This window comes from Camelus dromedarius, chromosome 9, assembly GCF_036321535.1.
Source record: "Camelus dromedarius isolate mCamDro1 chromosome 9, mCamDro1.pat, whole genome shotgun sequence".
NCBI classification, from domain to species: Eukaryota; Metazoa; Chordata; class Mammalia; order Artiodactyla; family Camelidae; genus Camelus; species Camelus dromedarius.
This window is the reverse complement of record NC_087444.1, coordinates 33491287-33508923: the sequence shown is the minus strand read 5'-3', so window position 1 is coordinate 33508923 and position 17637 is coordinate 33491287. Positions and strand designations below refer to the sequence as shown.

Below are 17637 nucleotides of genomic sequence, written 5' to 3'. Positions count from 1 at the left end.
TGAAAGATGGGAGAGGGTAAACAAAATAAGAACAACCTAAAGTTCTAGTATCATTTGAGAAGTGGTAAAAGTACTAATTTGTAATAAATAGATTGTAAGAAGTCAGAGATACATGTTGTCATACTTAGGGTAACACTTAACAGTAAAATAATATATTGTTAATAAGCTAATACAGAAGAAAGTATAATAACAAAAATACTTGATTAATCTTAAAGAATGCAAAAAAGAAATTAAAGAACAAATTAAGTACAATAGGAAACAATAAGATAATATGCATGTAATTTGAAACATATAAGTAATTACATTAAATATAAATTAACCCAATTCTCTAGTTAAAAGATAAAATTGGCATATTGGATAAAAGATAAAATCTAACTAAAAAACAGAAAGTTGCAAGTAACAAGATACAAAATAATCCAACTATACCAAAATATAACTAGAACAACTATATTAACATTGGACAAAGTAGATTTTAAAGCAAGAGATAAAGATGTATATGGCATAATTATTAAAGGGCCAATCCAACACAGTATAATTTCTTACTTTGTGTGCACTTAATAATATAGCCACAAAATATATAAATCAAAAATTGACAAAACAAAAAAAATATGTACACAAATTTATATCATGGTGCAAGACTTTAACATACCTCTCTTGTGGTAACCAATCAGACAAGTACACAAGCAGACAAAAAAATCAGTAAGACTATAGGTGAACTAAACAAGATAATTATCCAACGTAACTTAATTATATGTAGAACATTGCACCTGACAGTGGCAGGATTCATTCTTTTCAAGTGGACATTTATCAAAAATTGACCATAAAAGAAGTTTCAAAACTAGTCAAAAGATTTTAATCACCCAAAGTAGATTTTGACCGCAGAAATCTGGAAGGCACTAACGAGAAGCTAAAACTCAGTAACACTAAGATAACTAAAAAGTTTGTGACTCCCCAAAGGTGTAGAATTTAAGCCATCTGCTTCTAAAAACCTATACATCAAAGAAGAAATTAGCAATATTTTGAATCAATTGAAAATGAATATACTACATATGAAAACCTGGGGGATATATCTAAAGCTATGTTTAGAGGATAATGTGAAGCCTTTAAATGAATGTTTAAAAAGAAAAAGGCTTAAAATCATTGATATAAATACCTCATCAAGAGGTTAGAAATAGAATATAAAAGGAAAAGTCAAAGAAAATAAAAGGAAGACAATAATAAAGGCAGAAATTAACTAGCTAGAAATCAACTGTACAATAGAGGAAACCAGCAACAGCAGAGTACTCATTTTTCTCAAGTGCCTGTAGCATTTCAAAAAAAATAGGCTGTATGTTGGGCCATAAAGCAAATTTTCAGTTGAAATTATACAGAATATATTACCTGAATTCAGTGGTATTAAATTAGAAATTCATAGTAACAAGATACCTAGAAAATAACTGAATGTTTGGAAATTAAACAACACATTTCTAAATAATAAATGTGTCCAAGAAGAAATCACAAGAGAAATTTTTAAAATTTCAAATAAATGATAACGAATACACATCTTATGAAAGTATGTGGGGTACAATTAAAGCAGTCCTTAGAGGGAGATGTATAGATATACACATCAATGTTAGAAAAGAAGAAAAGTGTAAAAGTAATTATCTAAGACTCAACCTTGTGAATCAAGAAAAAGGGAAGCAAACCAAACCCAAAGTAAGCAAAATAAAGGAAGTTATAAAATTAAAATTAAAAATCAAAAGAAAATCAACAGATAGAAGTTGATTCTTTGAAAATAAAATTGTTTCTTAAAAGACTGATGAAGAAAAAAAGAAAACACACATCACCAATATCACAAATGAAAAGAAGGGGACATTACTAAAATTTTGACAGACAAAAAATAGGATAACAACAAGATGAACAACTTTGTTCCAATCAATTTGATAACTAAGATGAAACGGACAAATTCCGTGAAGAACACAGCTTACCAAAACTGACATAAGAAATTGAAAATCTGAATAGTCCTAGATCATTTTCTTAAAATATTGAATTTATAACTGAAAAATCACCCACAATTTTTAGACCTCTAGCTTCACTGGTGTATTCTATCCAACATTTAGGGACAAAACAATAACAATGTTAAACACAAACTATTTCAGAGTATAAAAGCAGGGGACACTCCAACTCATTCCAATAAAGCCAGGAAGACCCTGTTAACAATACCAAAGTCACTTCAAGAAAATAAAATTATAGACCAGTATCTCTCATGAACATGGATTCAGAAACCCTTAATAAGCTATTAGCAGGTAAAATATTGTAATATATAAAAAGATAAATACATCATGAGCAAGTGAAGTTTTCTTAGGATTTCAAGGTTGGTTTTACATATGAAAATCCGTCATTGTAATTCTCCATGATAACAACTTTGAGCTGTTATTTATTTCAATAGAGGCAGAAAAGACATTTGGCAAAATTAAACAACCATTCATGATTTAAAAAAAATTTTTTTAGCAACTGGAAATAGAAGGAAACCTCTTCCATTTAATAATGGGCATCTTTCGTAATGATGAAAGACTAAGTTCTTTCTCTCCTAAATTCAGAAACAAGACAATAATGTCTCCTAAGATTAAAAGCAAGACAAGAATATTCACTTTCATCACTCACCACTTCTGTTCCAAGTTGTTCTAGATGTCCTCACCAATGAAATAAGGAGAGTTAAAGACAAAAATTAATGGACATCTTAAGCCACCTATTCATAAATGAAATCTTAAGTCTTAAGTCTAAAGCCATCTATTCACAAATGAAATCATTACCCTTGCAGAAAATTATAAGGAATCCTTTTAAAAACTACCATTTGTGTGAAAAAATGGAAGGGAAAAATATATTATCTTATTAATATTTAGGTTTGGTATATTAATATCTGGAAGGATAAATAAGAAACCAGTAATGCATTACCAGTTTGGAGGTGACGTTAGAAACTCATTGCTAGAAGAGAAGCAGGAAGAAGACTTTTTGCTTTCAATTATTTTTTTAAATTATTGATGCTTGAAAACAATTAATGTATTACCTATTCAAAAATATCTTTTCTTTAAAAAGGACTGAAACTTGGCATTGCCCTGTCAATGAGGTAAATAATGAACACCTCTCAATTGCCATAATCCCTCCACAACAAACATGATAGAACTCTCTTATTAGTAAGACTGTAGATATTAAGCATCATGATCATCGTTTCAGAATTACATATGCATTTTTAAAAGAACACTTTCATGGCTATTTTATAAACTGCATTAATATAAGCTGTAGTTTGGCTTTTGGTTATTGATAATTCACAATCTATCTACCATGGATACATATTTAATGCTTTCTCATAACCCTGCATTGTTATTTAGTAGTAGCAGTAAAGACTGGCAGTTATTTCCTTTTCCTTATTTTTCTCAAACACTAACTAATACACTGAAGTAATAATAATAATAATAATAATAATAATAATAATAATAATAATAGTATAGCAATAATAAAATCTAACATTACTAGTGCTTATTATGTGCAAATACTGTGCTAAATTCTATACACACATTGTTTCAATATTTAATAGCTATAATTCTGTCAATAGAGATGAAACAGAAGAAGTTACAAGCCTGATTCAGATTCAGAATAAATAGTCATTCTCCACATTAATTCACTGTATTCTGTAGTTTGGTATACTGTACCAATTGAGAATCATGTAACAGTTGAGGGGGGTGTGTGTGCATTGTAAAGGATACTCATAAATGGAAGTTTTGGAGATTAATAGGTGAGGAGTGACAGAATTTAGAACATGCTTACATGCCCTTATATAAATAGAGACCAGTTCCAGGTTAACGTTATGCCATCAAGTTGAAATCTGTGCTGGGACACAAACCAGAGCAAAACTATCTTTGTCTTTAGGTAGTTTAAACAGAGGTATAAAATTGTTTTAACTTGAATTATTAAAGTAATTTGAACTATGTCCACCTGACTAAGGGAAGTAATGAAATCTTTTTCCCTGACTGCTGCTTCTTGCTTTGTTTTTCTCTAAGAATCCTTTGAGGCCATTAGTAATATTCTGAATATTTTATCAGTTCTGAATCCACCCAGTAGGTTCATCTCTAGTCAACATAAACATGCACTAATCCACACTATAATTTCAACATTCTGAAAACGTTAGAAAACCACGATAATCTTTACCCTGAGAATTATCCAGCACAAGCATTATCAGGCCTGCTTAAGCACCCGGACGATTCCATCAGCTCTTTAGCAACGTATACTGTGATAGCACCAAGAATTCCCTCTGTCGCAAATACCTGGACCAGGAGGCACTCTACTGCATCCCCAACAAGTAGCTGTGCTTTTGGCTTCCGAGCTGTAGACAGCTGCGGGGGGCAGGCACCAAGTTGCTGCTGCTTTCCTCAGCCTCAGACCTAGAAGGGCCTGTCTCAGTGCTCATCTTGATAAACCCTGATAGCTCCCTGTAACAGGAGACCCCATCTGAGACTAATGAAGAAGCAAAGATGGTTTCTGAAAACCTTCTGTACTACAAAATATTATGCTTTGGCTCTGAATAGCCTCCTCTTCGTATATTGTCTTCTCCCCTCCCTTCCATATCCATTCCCTTGTTTAGTTCCAGTTGCCATTAGAAATGTTATTTGGGCAGCAAATTTCACAGATTGGATCCATCTCGATGCTGCCATGCAAAGAAAATACATCTGTCTGACTTCGTTTAAAATAAGAAAAAAAAAATGAAATAGCAAAATGCTGTAGTCGCTCTGAGCTATTTCCTAATGAACCAGTTTGTCCCATGAGCTGTAGTGAGGAGCTTCTTCTCCACGGTGAGAACTCTTTATGCATATTAATATTATGCATGTTTTCCATGTGACTCCTTGTGACTTGCTCTCACCCCATCCTTTGAATTCATTTAAATAAAAATAATTTATGTGGACATTCCTTCAGTCAGGATTTTCTCTCCCTCTTTCTTAAAGACATCCGTAATATTTCGTTGATGCTTTGCATCCAAACCGAGTAGTTATGCTTTTGCATATCATTAGAGCTTTATAAAGAACAACAGCGACATCTGCATGTGCTGCAGCGCCAAGGAGATCGGAAAAATACCAAAAACAAACTGTATTGGCTTGGAGGCTGTCTGGCTCTGTGCCTCCCCAGCAGCCCCTGACACCACCATGGATAGGAGTAATTGTACAGTGTAATCACATCACGCCTCATCTGAATATTCATAGCAGAGACAAAGCTTTGGAGGATAAGGGAGGAGTAGGGATAATTTAAATATAAAACAGCATCTCATTTCCAAATCAAGTTGTGCTAGTTAGACTGTGCATCAGAATTCAATATTAACCAACATTGTTTTACAGTTTGGAAATTGGAAGCGAAGAAGATGGAGGAGAGAAGAGATTTGATAAAGAAAGGGTGACATTATATTCTCATTCTTGACTGAGGAAAAACAAAACAAGACAACAACAGCAACAAAATAAAAATACTTAAAGTGATATTTGAAGAGTCACCAACAGTGGCTAACCAGCTGCTGTTTTACCAGGAATGAAATAGCCTATTGAGGGAGCTTTAAAAGCTCCCAATTAATATGTTGTGCATGTATTAGATCTACAAAGAACTCACTGTATTCCTTCTCTCCCCACAAATCCCCCCAATACACACATATTCCCTAACCACCACCTTTCTTTCCTGTCGGGTGCAGGGGGAAAAGATCAGAGCTACAGAATAATTGACTAATCGCTTCAAAAGTGACAACATCCCTCTTCAAAAAGAAAGTACAAAAACAAACACATACAAAAAGGTGACTGTTCATTAATGAAGAGATAAATTACCGATGGCTTCTTCATTCTCTTTAGTTCATTACCCCCCAAAAGAAACAAATATAATCCACATGTTAATATTTCTTATCTTCGTTTTCTTTTGTTTTAATATGATGCTCTTTATTATTTTTTTTAAGTGTTGGTATTTGTAGGAGCCTCTGCCACTGCATTCCCCAAAGAGCTACTAGTTTCAACCCACTGGAGTTTATATTCCTTTAATTGTCTAGTGCAGGAACATTTCTGCTGTTTTTAAAAATATACCGCTCTGCAGGAATTAGAAGAATCCAAGGTTGTATCCAACTTCAAAGGTTTCCAAGTCATAATGATTTTAGCAAAAGTAGAAGACAGATCATGGAACAAGTCCCTGTTTGAAGATAAGCATCATAGGGACCTTTTTTCTTCCCTCTCTCTCGCCAACTTTGTACTTCTCCTGGCTCTGAATGCCCCTCGCTAACACGGTTTAATGATATGCAAATGAAATATGCATAAAACCATTCTACTGTATGATGATTAAACACTGGAGACATTAACAGCGGAGGCTTCAGTCTTTGTAATAATCCTTCCCGACCATCCACTTTGATTGCGGAGTTATGGAAACCCATTGCAGTTGGCAGAGAGTGAAAGAGAGAGAAGGAAGGAAAGACGCAGGGACACATCACCCATCTCGGTGCTTCTCCCACTCCAGGAGAGGTTCCCCCCCTTTGTACTGCATTCCTATTGCTGTCTTTTGTAATCCATCCTTGCAGTCGCACCAGAGCGATTAACGGAAAAAACCTCTTTTCTCTTAATGTTTCAAAGCTCATTAGCCAAACGATTATTCCTCATTAACAGCGAAAGCTCATTCATTAAAAGGAAGAATATGCCCAAAAGATGCCAGCGTGGTTAATCCTGAGTCCCGAACTAGGCTGTAAATCCCATACTACTTGTATATTCCATGCGAAAGGGACACGCGCCAATCCACATTTTTTTAAAAAAAGAAAACAGTTTGTGTGTTTTGTAAAATCCACAAGAGCAGCAATTAATATTCCCATTGAATGACTTTATTTATTTATTTTTTTTTGTCTCTCCCTTTTGTTTCCAGCGCCTGCCCCTGGCTCAGCGCCCGGTGCCAACAGAACACCTTTCAGGATCCACAGCAACGCAGACAACGTAAGTACCAGCCGTTTCCTGAAACCCTTTTTTCAGATTTTTTTTTTTAAACAGCCACCTAAAACATAGAGAGAGAGAAGCCTCTTTCCCCTTCTTCTCCCCTGCGTTATGCCACCAAGGTTTCCTAAGTAGCACCTTCCAAATCTCTCTGCCTTCAAGTTTGTGCATGTCTGTGTGGCATCCCTCCTCCTCCTTCACTCCCATAGTGGATCTTGTAAAAGGGCTTCAGATCGGCCCCATTCATCTCCCTGGTGATAGCAGTGAATGTAGATAAATCTCTGACTGCCTGCTTGCTGCTGGAGTATGATTTTTATTTAGTCTTCTGTGTATACCTGGGTCAAAAAGTGGGATGTATGCACACACGTACATGCATATACTCACATTTCCCTCTTTCTCCTTCTCTGTCTTCCTCTCCTTTTTCTCACACAGGTATACATCCCACATACATGTGTATATGCATAAACATATACACCTATATACATACCCATACCTACAACACAAAAATACATACATATCTTAACATTTAATTTGCCTGAAAGATAAGTGTATTTATATACACATACAAGTGTCTATATGAAGTTGGTAAGTTCCTATCTTTTAATTTATACCCATCTATATCTCCATTTGAATATTCCCTCTGTCCTCCCAGCAGAAGCTGTGTGCAATTGCAATCCAGGATTGTAGAAGCGGTATTCTTTCCTTATGATTTCTGTTCGTAGACCTTTCTACTCCCTTCTCTGCCTTCTTCCGAGCTGTAGAATTGGCATCTTTCCCTGAGGTTTTCCGAATGGCAAGTGGCACCGGCTGTGGCATGCATTCATGCCGCTTCCTATGGCATTTCTCTTCCGATGTCTGCTTTTTCTTTGTTTGTTGTTGACTAGGCTGAATGGTGTTTTTTTTTTTTTAAGTTAATTATAAACGAAGTTGAATAGCAAACAAGCCAACAGCTTGCCCCCCCCCCCCCAAAAGCCCGACACAAGTGCCTTCTGCTGCAACAGATGCCCAGATCACCCCTGGCATGGGCAAACGGGCGCACGATTTTGGTGGTTGTTCATTTTTTCTGTTTGTTGCTGTATTTGTTGTTTGTGTTCCTCGTTTCTTTTTGATTTTTCAAGGAGTCCAGGATCCCGGCCTCAGCTTGGAACGGAACAGTGTCATGGCGGAGACGACGGCCTTTGTCTTGCTGGGTGTGAAAGCATCCGCTGTGCTGGCTCCAATGCGGCAGAATCAAGTTTAGAGGAAAAAAGTGATTAAAGTCAGCTTTGTGCCTCTTTGGTGTGGAAGACCCCCAAACCCCAAGTAGCCAGATCCCTGGGTCCGAGGAAGGGCTCATGGTTGGAGCAGCCTAGGCTGTAATCCTGGCACTTGCGCCTTCGGTTGCTGCTTGCTGTTCGCTCCTGGGGGTCTGGATAATCTCCCTTGGCTTTACCGCACTGTCTGGCCCGCATACAGGGCCCCCGTAACATATACCCGCTGCTGCTATCACACGAAACTGTGGCGTTGCCCCTGAATGGATGGCACTGTGCCAACTCTTCTGCCATCCGCCCTTGCAGCTTTTTTCTTTCCTCCCTCCCTCCCCTTCTCCTCCTCCTCCTCCCGTCGACTTGACGTTAATTAACACACGGGTTAATTGATTTTAAAAGCCGAAGAATTACAGTTAACTTTTCCCACAGGGTACAGACGCCAGCCGCTTGGCACACTCTGCCTTTCGCACTGGTGCAGGGGGGCAGGGAAAGCCCGCAGCAAAACCAGCAACTGCTGAGGGACGTTGCCTGCTTATTGGAGTAGAGCGGATAGAAGTCGACGTGGTGCTGCCTCACTCTTACAGTATATACAGCCGGTCTATATTTTGTTAAGTAATCAAAGCACGGCGCTGCCTTTTCCTTTTGTCTTTCAAAACAGGAAAACCTGTTAGAAGTTCTTGTTGGGGAGTGGGGGGAATCCTTCCCCCAGACCGTTTATCTTATCTATAATATAATTTTATCCGATAATAAGAAAATACCTGATGCTTTTTTTTTTTTAAGTTATACAGTGGAAGGGGATATCCCCTCATTATCACCGGCAAAGGAGAAGATTTTTTTTTTAAGGAAAAAGTTCTGTTAAGTTCCTTTCTTTATATCAGTGTTTTGTTTTGTTGCTATTCCTCTGGACTCAGATGAGTTATTTACGGTGAAGAATTTCACTAAGAAAGTAGGTACATGGTAATTAAAAAGAAAATTCACATGAAAGCTCTTTACTTTTTTGTTTGTATGTGTATATTTTTGCTTTCTGTCCCCTTCACCCCAATCCCCTGTTGCAAATGAAAGCAATTGATATTCTAGTTGGGAAAAAGACAGGCAAAGCTGGAAACTTGGTGCTTTCACCTTTTCATGCTTTCATTTTATTTCATTTTGTTTTTTAAAAGCATGCAGCAAGTGAAGCGACAAGAGGAATCCATTATGCAAATCGTGTCACTTTGCATAATGTCTCATGACTGGAATATGCAAATGAGCTGTATAATTTATGAGTGCCAGTGTCTGTCTAAAAGTGTTTCACAGAATTTACAAAGTGAGCCTAAGAGATGTGGGGAAGGCAGCTCTTCCAAGTCCATTACCAGGAAATCTCTGTATATTTTCCTATAAGAGCTCCCTAGTAATAAATGCTATTTAAAAGAAATTATGGTTCCAAATATTCACGAAAGATGAGGATTTTCCTCTCACTCCCTTCACCCAAATTCTTTGCCTAAAAACTTGGAAGAAACTGTTAGACTCTAAAGCATTAATTTTTAGATTCAGTTTGGACAAGAAAACTTATTTGAGTCAAACTTGCTCTTTGTGTATGGATTTCCCTTTCTACAACAAGGAATGTCTTGGAAAAACAGATACCTTATCCACTGGTCTGGATCTATGAAGGCAGAAAAATGGGATTTGTCATTTTGGTTGGTTTTGTATGTACCCTGCTGTGTAAACATTTTGTAAATTATAGTCCCTTGTATATATTAGATATGTAATATAGAAGACTGATGCATTCAGTATTCTTCTGCAGGTATAATTCTGCTTCAGAAAAGTCTTCAAAATAGAAATTTCATTCAATAAAAACCACATTTTACTTAAGTGAGCTTAGTTGGTCACTCCATGTCTCATTTTGGTACCTTTTTTGAAAAAGAAGATGATTCTGTACCTTTTGAGAAGTCATAACATCTTTGATAATCTGACCTAATCTGGCTTTGTATTTTTCAGTTCAGTCATAATAAGGTCTGTGAAAGAGAGATACAAGGTGCCATGAATATGTACACGAGGAGGACCTGAACTTTGGAGAGTATGTCAGAAACGGCTTCCTGAGGACAGTGAATTTAAGATCAGTTCTGAAAGTTGAAGAGAAATTAGACAAAAAGAGGGAGAAAGTATTCTCCATGAAGAAAATATGTTCAATAACTCCTGAGGCAAGAAAAGATCGTGGTTGCTTGGAAGAACTAAAATCAGTGTGGCCAGAGAATAGATAATGGGTCATTGGATCTCAGAACAGATCAGGAGGTAATCATGTGAAGAGGTAACATTCATTATTTACATTTATTTGCTGGTGCTTGTTCTCTTAAATCATTATTAATTTTATGTATATGTACATCATTAAGATCATACTGAGCACTACTTACTATTACTTTTACTTTTACTGTACTACTTACTATTACTTTTTTATAAAATAATTTTTGATTTTTCAAAATCAGCTCATGCATTGAACCATCAGATTTCTGAATCCAACCCTGTGTGACATATTCTTTCTTTTCATGAAGTTTTATTTTTTAAAGTTAATAGCATTTAAGAAAATAAAAATAAGAACACTCCACCCAACAAGAGCAAAATACAATTTTCTTCAAGTATACTTGGAACATTGACAAAGATAGACCACTTTCTGATTCATAAAAAAAATTAAATGAAGCCAGGCAATATGTATTTTCTGACCACAAACAATCTGAACTAAAAATCAACACAAAAAGATATCTGGAAAAACCCAAATTTTTCAAAATTAAGCATATTTCTAATTAACACATGGGTCACAGAGACAATCATAGGGAAATTAGAAAAATTTTTAATTGAATGACAATGACAATGGAAACACATGGCAAAATTTGTAAGACGCTGCTAAGGAAGTGCTTACAGAGAAATAAGATTTAATGCATTACTTTAGAAACCAAGAAAGTTTTGAATCAATAATCTAAGTGTCTTAAGAAAATAAATTAAACCCAAAACAAGAAGGAAGGAAACAATAAAGATAAGAACATAAACCAATGAAATTGAAAATAGTAGGGAAAATCAATATACCCAAAAGCTGGTTCTTTAAAAAGATTACAAAGATTGATAAACATCTAGCCAGACTGAACAAGAAAAAAAGTAAGAAGACACAAATTATCAAGACCAAGGATGAATGAGGGAACATCACTAGCAATCTGGCAGATGGTAAATGAATAATATGAAATAAATAAATAAAAACATTGTAAATAAATTCGATAACCTAACTTAAATGGAAAAATTCCTTAAAAGACAATATCAGAATTAAAGAATAAATAACTTGAATAGTTTTAGGTCTATTAAAGAAATTGAATTTGTAGTTAAAATACCTTCCCATAAAAAAAGCACTCAGCCCAGATGGCTTTATTGGCAGGTTCTTCCAACATTTAAGGAAGAAATCATGTCAGTCCTAAACAACCTCTTATAGGAAATAGAAAAGGAAGGAATACTTTCCAACTCATTTTTTGGGGCCGCATAACTCTGATGCCAAAACCAGACAAATGCAAGAGCAAAGATATACAGACTAATAACTCTCATAAACATAAGCACAAAAATCTTTAACAAAATATTGGCAAATTAAGTTGAATAATATGCAAAAAGAAGGTAAGACCAAGTCAGTTTTATTCCAAAAGTGAAAGATTGTTTAAATATTCTAAGATCAATTTTATTAATCCAGTCACTAGGTTTTTAAATCACCAATTTAGTGATTGTAGAAAAAATGAGCCACAGTAATCAAAACTGTGATAATGAGATAAGAATAGAATTAAAGATTAATGAAACAGAATAGAGAGCCCAGAAATAGACACACCATTTTTGGATAAAGGGTCAAAAATAATCCAGAGGAGAGAGAATAATTTTTTCAGTACATGGTACTGGAACCAAATAAATAAATACCTTTTCCCATACTTCATTATATATAAATGTTAATATTAAGTGGATATTAAAACAAAATAAAAATCTAACTGTAGAAGTTAGATAAAAATCTAACTGTAAGAGTTCTTGAAACTGTAAAAGTTTTATGTAAAATAAAATCTTTGTGACCTTGAGCTAGACAACATATTGTATAGAGAGAAAAGAAAAATGAACCATAAGTGAAAAAGATAAGTTGGACTTTGGCAAAATTGAATGTTTTACTATTTGAATGACAGTGTAATTTGAGTAAGTGAAAAAATAAGCTGCAGACTGGGACAAAATATTTGCAACCCTTAATGAGATAAATTAATCTAAATCAAGCCAAAAATGACACAGAAGATATTAGTAGATGAAGACATTAAAACAACTATCACAACTGAATTCCGTGTATTCAAGAGCTTAGAAATCAGGAACATATTAGATGGGGATATGAAAGGTTAAAAAATAATACTCTAATTGAAATTGTAGAGATTAAAACTGCCATGTCTGAAATAAAGAATATCATGTCAGGAGGGATTGACAGATTAGATATCTCAGAAGAAAAGACTAGTTGGCTTTAAAACATATAAACTATCCAAAATGACACACAGAAAGAAAAGTAACACAATACTAATGAGCAGAGCGACAGTGAATTATGAGACAACTTCATGTGGCCTAATATATGTGTAATTGGAGTCCTTGATGGGCAGATAGAAGGGGGACAGAAAATATATTCAAAGTAGCTGAAAATTTTCCAAATTTGTTGAAAACTTTGTCAGCAGCTCTAACCATCCCAGCCAACCCCAAGCACAAGAAACATGAAGAAAACTATACTAAGGCACATCATAATTAAATTGCTTTAAAGTACTGTTAAGAATTTATAGAATATGCTTGGGAGTAAATCTCGAGCCCACTGGATCAAGGAAGTGGAATATAAAGCTATTTAATTTGGGTATTTTTTTCTATGATTCTGACTTAATGTCCTGATAAGGGTCCTTGGAATCAGTTTTTAATACATTGATGGTGTGGTTGCTGAAAAAAGTGATAGCCTACATTAAGTAGAGATATGATAAATGGTGATAGAATTATTCAGGAAGTAATAAAAAACCTCAGAGAAGTAGGTATCTTGGAGTGGACATTTTATATAAGACCAAACCCCTGCTTACTATGTACCCTGGAAGGATTTGGAAGATGCTTCATGTACCAGCATCACTGAGTAACTTAGTAGTGACTATTGTTTGCAGGTGGGAACTTTGAAGGTGATGGTGTTGCAGAGATGAAATCCCTTCTATAAATATGGATGATATGATGCAGGAATACCAGATATCAGGTGGCAAAACTTAATTATCAGGAAAGTGGTGATAATAAGTACTACAATAGTCAGCAAGTCTGGAATACAATCAGGGGGTACCAGACCCATAGAAATTTATGGAGGTGATTCATGAAACTTGATGTTATTAGAGGCAATATAGATGAGCAGCCACTAAAGGCATTATTTATATATATATATACACATTCAAAAGAGATCAAGACTGGATGAAAGTTGAAGTCAGCCACTTCAATGGAACATCATAATCCCTTGCTTAGTTTCCAGGTGCTGCCACTGTCTGTTGGCATTAAGTCTTTCTTCTCCCTTAGCAGGCTCCACCATTCCCACAGTGGGGCCATGCTGAGATTTAACACTAGTACTGCTCTGGTGCCCAGGAGGTAAAGTGAAGTCAGGTTCTGAGAAAGGAAACCATTATAAGCCACTTGCTTCATTTGAAGCCTCTGCATGGTCATCAACAAGATGGAGTTTCTATCCCCTAACAAATGCAAGTGGTCCCTTGCACAGGCCCAAAGGATTGAGGGTAAGCTAAGTGTTCAAAATTCATAACTGCATCGATCCTAATATCCCCATCGCAAGGCTAAGGGTTCCTACTTCTCTATCAGGGCTCTGACTTTATCATGGAAGGTTGGGACGAGAATTCAGCCTTCTCTTTAGCTTTGCCACTCATAATTAAGTCACATTCCTAATCACAAATCATCTTGGCCCTTTGATTTTTATTTTTCTTTAAATTTGTGCTTAATTGACCTAAGTCTGTCATTCTCTTTTTTTTTTTTCAGTAAATCAGTGGTGCTGAGCAATAATCACCCATTTCCACAGTCCTAATACCTAACTCTCTTCATCGTTGGTCTGAAATGCCAGAGAAAGCACACAGGCTGGTACATTTTTTTCCACCTGTATCACATCCCTATTCACCACAAGTGAAAGCCTTAACATTTGCACTACTGCAGACTGCCAGACTCTAGGACCTCTGCTAGACTATGTTTCTAATTATCAGTCCTGGTAGCAACTGTCCTAGGTAGGGTACCCTAAAGGCAGAGCCTTTATTGGGCAGAGCCTCAATAGCATCTTCAACAATAGCCAAATAGCCAGTAATCATATGAAAGTGTGTTTATGCTCATTAGTTAGGAAAATGGGAATTAAAACCCCATGAGATAATATATATTCCATATGTATTCAGAAAAAAAGTATATTCTACAGTTGTTAAGTGTAACATTCTAATAGGTCAAGTTGATAGTTGTTCACATCTACATCTTTTCTGATTTGCAGTATGTTTGTTCCATCAGTCACCAAGGAAGAGGTGATAAAATCTCCAATTACGAGTGAATACTTTTTATTTATTTATTTCAGTCATTTTTGTTTTATGTACTTTAAGTTTTGCTATTAGATTCATACACATTTAGGACTGTAGAGCATTCCTAGTGAATTGGACCTTTTATCATTATGAAAATGTTTTTCTTTGTCTCTGGCAATACACCTTGTTTTGCAGGTTATGTGATACTCATTGACTAATGATGTTTTCATAACATACCTTGTTTCACTAAAGTATAGTTTTTAGTACTGCATAGATAGATGGTATATTTATTTGGAGAAGCAGGTAACTGGAGAACCTAAAAATCAAAGCATTGGTTTTCTTTGGGTGAGAGTGAGGATGGTGAGCAGAGAAGATGTTATTGGGACATAGCACTTGGGTTATTTTTCTGTCACTAGCAATATTCTGTTCTTTTGACCTGCCTAGTGGTAACACAGGTGTCTGTTTTTTAACAATTAACTAAGCATATAATTATATTTAATGCACTTTTACATATTTTATAGTTCACAGTGAAAAAATTCAAAAGCAAAGGGAATGATCATTATGTATACAAAGAATATTTACAAAACATCACATGCTTTGTCACAAAGGAAATCTCAATAAATGTCAAAAAGTGATATCATTCAGATTTTGTTTTCTCAGCAATACACATATTCAAAATCAACCATAAAAAGTAATTTTTAAAACCCCATGTAAATAGAATATATAATACAAGTAATGGATTATAAGCCATAGTATTAAATAAATATCCATGAAGCTACACTGACATTTAAAAAATTAAATAAATTGGAGCAAAAGGATAGTTCTTCCTTTTAGCAAAATCTTAATAAGTAACATAGAAAGAATAAGAATAGAAAATCACTATGGCAAATACTACAGAAATAATTATTGCAGGCAATAATCATCATGGATGCTATTGCTGAATGGAAGTATGACAAGGAGACTGGTTTTCCTTTACTTGCTTATTTTAACCCATCTCAAAATATCTTCCCTTCAAGATACGCATTAAAGGCAAAAAGAAAAATAATAACTTTACTGTGGGAAATCCTGGCAGACACCACCTTAACTAAGTTTTCGGAGTTATGAACCAGTATTGGAACATTTTGACTTCGGGTACCTCCCAATATGATGCACTCCAATTCTATTCTCTTGGGTTTAGCATCACCTTGGCAAAAATGCATAATCTCAGTCTGATTATAAGAAAACTTCAGACAATGTCAAATTGATGGATGTTATATAAAATTACTAACTGGTATTCTTCAAAAGTATCAAGATTATGGGAAAACAAAGAAGGGCTGAGAAACTGTCACAGATTGGTGGGGACTTAAGAGACGTTGTGACTTAAGGTAACCTCTTCTTCCTATACAGACACTTCAATAAAGGATTTGTCCTTGCATTAAAACCGTGGTAACTACCTTTCATGTCTAATAGGAGATTCTCTGTAAAATATACTAAGGGCTTCTCACATTCAGAAGTGCCTCTCAACACTGACAAAGACTGCTTTCTTTAACTATTGCTGCCTGTTCATGGACCATAAGTCCTTATGGCATGCCTTTTCTACTAATTAGAGGTGGTAGTCAGCCAGCTCATTGAAGAGGAAGTTCTGCTGGAGAAACAGATGACACAGAGCTACAAGAATCCATGATAACCACTCATCACAAGCAACTTAGTTCTTCATTTATAAACTATAACACACACAAGGATCACCATAATATGAGGTAAATCATCAGAATAAATATAAAAGAATAAAACAAGAAAAAGAATTATTGACCCAGAGAAAATATAGATGATGCAAGAAACACAAACTTTTAAAACTATAGTTCGAATCTTTAGATTCACTGAAAGATAAACTTTCATGCAAAGGAGCAATCAGAGCAGGAAATAATTTTTTTAATTTTTAAAACTTTTTATACAATTTTAAAGGTAACTTTCCATTTACAGTTTTTACAAAATATTGGCTACATTTCTTGTGTTGACAGTACATCCTTGAGCCTACCTTACACCCAATAGTTTGTATCTCCCACTTCTCCACCCCTATATTACCCCTCACCTCCTACTGGTAACCAGTAGTTTGTTCTATCTGTGAGTCTACTTTTTTGTTATATTCACTAGTGTATTGTGTTTTTTAGATTCCACATGTAAGTGATATCATACAGTATTGTCTTTCTCTGTCTGACTTATTTCACTAAGGATAATATTCTTTAGGTCCATCCACATTGCTGTAAATGGAAGAATTTCATTTTTGTGTGTGTGTGGCTAAATAATACTCCATTGTATATATGTACCTCATTATCTTTATCCATTCATCTGTTGATGGACTCTTGGGTTGCTTCCATATCTTTACTGCTATAAATAGTGCTTCTGTGAACATTGGGATGCATGAATCTTTTCGAATTAATGCTTTCATTTTTTCTGGATATATACCCAGGAGTGCAATTACTGGGTTATATGGTAATCCTATTTTTTTTTTAATAACCTCCATACTGTTTTCTGTAGTGGCTGCACCAATTTACAGTGCACAAGGGTTTCCTTTTCTCCAAATCCTCTCCAACATTTATGATGTGTGGTCTTTTTAACAGGTATGAGGTAATATCTCATCTTGGTTTTGATTTGCATTTCCCTGATTATTAGCAGGGCTGAACATCTTTTCACGTGCCTGTTGGCAATTTTAGAAAAATGCCTATTCATGTCTTGTGCAAAAAAAAAATTCAGGTTTTTTTTGTTTTTTTTTTGTTTTTTTTTGCTATTGAGTTGTATGAGGTGTTTATATATTTTGGATTTTAAGCCCTTATTGGTCCTATCATTTGCAAATATTCTCTCCCATTCAGTCAGTTGTCTTTTTATTTTGTTGATGGTTTCCTTTGCAGTGCC

The 17637-nt window shown here is 35.2% G+C and overlaps 1 long non-coding RNA gene across 1 annotated transcript; it reads left to right on the top strand.

The window, feature by feature from the left end:
- Positions 1-6454: 6454 nt before the first annotated feature.
- LOC135322026 (uncharacterized) lies at positions 6455-8634 on the top strand. Its single transcript, XR_010382272.1, has 3 exons — positions 6455-6489; positions 6904-6971; positions 8087-8634. It is a non-coding gene; the product is annotated as an uncharacterized LOC135322026 (long non-coding RNA).
- The last annotated feature ends 9003 nt before the right edge of the window (positions 8635-17637 follow it).